Below are 4,968 nucleotides of genomic sequence, written 5' to 3' on the forward strand. Positions count from 1 at the left end.
CTTGCAATCCCAGAAAGATTATATTCTCGGTCACTGTTTCTAGGACTACGTGCAATTCTGTTCTCCAACAACCCCTCACCTCTATCCTCACCTGATGTCACTGTACTGGAAAGGAGTAAGCATTCCATATGCTGCTGCTTGGATATTATTCATAATATTGCCACCATCACTACAATATTTTTCCTTTGAATTTCAATCTATTTCCCATTCTTGGTAGCAATTAACTACCAGACTTTCCCAAGAAGTTCACTCTCTCCCTTTTTATTTAGAGAAACCAATATCCACGAAGTTCTCTCCAAAAGAGAGAGAGAGAGAGAGAGAGAGAGAGAGAGAGAGAGAGAGAGAGAGAGAGAGAGAGATGAATAGAACTGTGGATCTGGAGTCCAAAAGATCTTATTATCACGAAATAGTTTTCCTAGTTCAGCTCACTTCACTCTAAATCAGTACATCCAAGTCTTCCCAGGTTTCTAGCTTCAAAATGTGTGCCTTGTTATCTATGTGATCCTGGACTCAGTTTCCCTCATCTGTAAAATGGGGATAATTATAGCATCTATCTCCCAGGGCTGTTAAGGATAAAATAAGATCTCTGTTAAGTACTTTGAAAAACTTAAAGGGTTATATAAATGCTAGTTATTATTAATCATTTACTTGGTTTTCCTATATGGCTTTTCAGTTCAATCATCTCACACCCCCAATTTGCATCTTCACTCTATCTCACCCACAGTGGACCCCTTTGCTATTATAATCACCCAAAATTGTCCTACCTATATGATACATATAACTCTGAAATCCTGACCAAAGCTTCTTATCCTTTCATCTTTTCCTGTGTTTGATTCTTCTTAAATCTGTCTTCATCCTAGTACTAAGAATATTATTCAATTAAGTCAAATAACTATTCAGTTACACCTAAAATATAGTTAGGAGACATCTTTAGACTAGAGGATATCATTCTTTACAAAGCACTGAGATGACTTATTCCCTTTTCCACTGTCAAGTGAAATGTATTACAGTACCAATTTGTATTTTTTTTAAGTTTTATTGATTTGTTTTATAAAACATTTGCAAATTACTATCATTTTATAACCAAAGCTAAACAATGAAGTAATAATATAGTAACCCTTCTACAAGTACATGCAACATTTCATTTTTATTAATTTTGTTGGCATATAGTCATGCAAAAGTTTTTAACAAAATCCTTTATTCATTTGTTGTGAATTCCCCCTTTTAATTTTTGATTTTAGTGGTTTAGTTTTCCTTTCTTCTTTTCAACCAAAATTAGCTGATAGTTTATTAGTTTTCTCAACAACAAAAAAGGCAGCTCCAAGTTTTGCTATTTTTGTTTTCGATTTTGCTAATATTTTTGTTTTAACATTTAATTGATGATATATTTAATTTTTAAAAAGCATTTTCAGTTTCATTCCCAATTCACTGATCTTTTCCTTTTTTGTTGTTAATAAGTGTTGAGATATAAATTTTCCCCTAACAACTGCTTTAGCTAAATTCCAATAATTTTGAAATGATGTTTCATTGTTTTGATCATTATCCTTAATGAAATTATCACTTCTATAATTTGTTCATTGACCCAGTAATTCTTTGGAATTTTGTGAGTCGGTTAAAATTATTTTAGTGAATCTTTTCTATAATTTTTATTGCATTGTGATCACTAAGTTTTGTATGTATTTTTGCTTTTACGTATTTGCTTGTGATATTTTTTGTGTCTTAAAATGTTCACTTTTTTTGTAAAGGTGTCCACCTGTGTAAACATATAAAATCTCTCTTTTCTTTCTACTTATTTTTTTAAAAAATTAAGGCACAAAGAACCACTCCTAGGCCTTTTGTGTAATTAGACTGTAAACACAGTCTAATTATAGAGGGAGCACATACTTTCATCTCTTTAGAGCTTAGACCCTTCTGACTCTTCATTTGTTTACTTTTTTATGTTTTTACTCCAAAATTTCTACATATTTTATTAGGAATGCTTGGAAGTTGTCTATTTAATTAAAGATCTATGTACCCTTCCTCAACAAATATTGTTTTGCTATGCAAATTATTTTTGGTTCTAAGCCTTTGCCTTATGGAATATCAAATTTCAAGCTCCTTATTATAATTTTAGCAGCTTTCAATATTTTTTTGTTTGAAAGCTCTGGATTTTGGCTATATTGTTGCTGGTAATTTTCATTGTGAGCTTTCTTTTAGTTATTCTTTCCTCTTCCATTTTACTGCCTGATTCTAAGAGAACTGGGCAGTTGTCTTAAGATTTCTTGAAATATGTCTAGACTTATTTTGGTCATGTAGTTCAGGTAGTCCAATGAATATTAAATTATCTCTCCTCAATCTATTTTCTAAGTTAGTTATTGAGCTCTAAGACACCTTATGTTTTCTTCTATTTTTTTCAGACTTTGAGTTTTAATGTTTCTTGTTATCTCATAAAGTAGTAATTTTCATTTTGGTCCATTCTAGTTTTCATGTGGTTTGTTACTTATAAACCTTGGTTTGGTCCCTCTTCTGCTTAACTGTTCCAATTCTTTTTTTTTTTTTTTTTTGCTAAGGCAATCAGGTTTAAGTGACTTGCCCAGGATCACACAGCTAGGAAGTGTTAAATGTCTGAGACCACATTTGAACTCAGATCCACCTGACTTCAGGGCTGATGCTCTATCGACTGCACCACCTACTACCCCTCCAATTCTTTCTTACATAGTTTTTTTTTCTTTTTTTCTTCCCTAGACCTCTCATTTATAGACATTTTTAAAAAATTTTAAATTTGCATTTCTTCCAGTAATTCTAGTTGAACTCTATGACCAAGCTGGTTTTCTTTTGAGGTTTTCCTTATAGATATTTTATAGTCCTGATCTTCTAGGTTTGTTTTGAGTGACCCTATCACAGGACTCCAGGTGTATATACAATACACACCTGGAGATAGGTAGATACAATAGGTGCACAAACCAAACATTTACTGATAATCAAAATTTTGCAACACCTCCCTTCTCCTGCAATAATGAGATTTCACATGGAGTCACAACTCACAATTTAAGGAGCTAGGGCCCAGTTTACTGTAACACCCTCCTATTTCAACTCCAAGAGTCCAATTTCTCTCCTCTTTAAACCATCCTTGACATGGGGGCCAAAATAATCTTCCTAACACAAAAATCTTCAGTTGTTTTCAAATGTTCCCGTGATAACTCTTGAGGTTAGCATTTATAGCACTTTGCAACCTGGCCCCAGTCTCTCTTTTCAGACTTACTGCATGCTACCACTGTTGAGGTATCAGGTATGTGTTGTAGTTTCACCTCTGAAAGAATTCAGGCTTAGAGCCTCCAATCCAAGCAAAGATACTTTAATGAGATTGCCCTCAGTAGTCAAGCCAAGCTCTCTGAAGGAGTCAGCAGTGCAACAAAGCAAGACAAGGATTTTTAAAAAGTAAAAAGTGCTGGGGCAGCTAGGAAGCACAGTGGACAGAGCACCAGCCTTGAAGTCAGGAGGACCTCAGTTCAAATTTGGACTCAGATACTTAATACTTTCTGGTTGTGTGAGCCTGGGCAAGTCCCTTAACCCAAATTGCCTCAGCAAAAAAAAAAAAAAAAAAAAAGAAAAAAAGTAAAAGGTGATGATTACATCACAGTCCATAAATAGTGAAGTTACAGGAGGAGTTTGCTAACATGGGGAGATCCTAAAGCCTTAGTGGAATTGCAATGTGGTTATCCAAAATGCATATAAGAAAGCCCACTTTGGGGAGTGTCAATTTAGTTTCACCCAAGAACAGCAAAGAAAGGGGAAGTGCACAGATTTATTGAGGTTTGCAGTTCAATGTTAGTGCTACTTTTTATTGGGTGATTTCTGTTATATTTTGTGCTATCACATGGTATCTGGTGCTGTGGTTACAGAATATGCTGGCCTATCTGCTCATTGTTCTAGTGAGACTCATGGGTATTTCTGAGGTCTTGGGGCTGGAAGCAACAATCAGAATCCCATCAGTATCTTTCAAGATCTCTATGTTGTGGCCTAAACGGCCTCTGAACTTGGCATTCCATCTCATGCGTACAATGTTCTTATAAGCCATTTTCCACAAATGGAATTTGACTCCTCTTTACCTTCATAGAATTACTAACTCAGTACAGGAGCCAAGGCAGGCAGTAATTTAATTAACACTTGATGACTGTGACTAAACAATGTAAATAAAAGCAATACAAAAGGGCAATAATTCAGACTACATGCCATGTGACTAAGTTTTAAAAAATGATGAAATACTTTTCCTTCTTAGGTGGGGATAGAAAACAGGTCACTGAGTAATAGTAGAAAACACTGACAGAAGCAACTGCATTTTTTTTTTTTGCTTTGTTTAACTGTTTTTCTTCATTACCATAAGTCTGAAGGTGGAGAAAAGTAAAGTTACACTGGGCAAAAAAAGTAACAGGCATATGGTTAGTTTGTTTTGCTTAATTTATGGTTACAATGAAAGGACCTGTTGAGGGAACCGTTAGGAAGTGATGCAAAGTGATAGTAATGTGATAAAACAAAAGGAAAACGATAATTGAATAAATGTCTTACTATTTATGTATTATGGATTGAGAGAAATCTAATACCACTGATGGACTGATAAATATTCTGGATATTCTTAGAGTATTAGAATATTAAAATTATTTTATACCTTCATCTGCAATCATTAATTGGCATCCACTTGTCAGTAGAAACTTATAAGTGAGAAAGAGTGATTGTATTATTTGATAGGGCCTCCTGTTTTAAGAGATGTGAAAATCTCAAAACATGGCTCTAATATATATATATTTTTAAGACAACTGACTAAAAGAGTGTGAGCAAACAAAGCTCAAAATGTTGAATTTTTACTGTTTCCTTGAAAGGTTATAATACAAAAGGACATATATCAGAGGTATGGTGTCAATTAAATAAAACACTACATATATTAAAAAGTTAAAAAAAAAAAAAAACACGACATGAAGAGACACCACAGAG

Source organism: Antechinus flavipes, chromosome 3 (assembly GCF_016432865.1).
Source record: "Antechinus flavipes isolate AdamAnt ecotype Samford, QLD, Australia chromosome 3, AdamAnt_v2, whole genome shotgun sequence".
NCBI classification, from domain to species: Eukaryota; Metazoa; Chordata; class Mammalia; order Dasyuromorphia; family Dasyuridae; genus Antechinus; species Antechinus flavipes.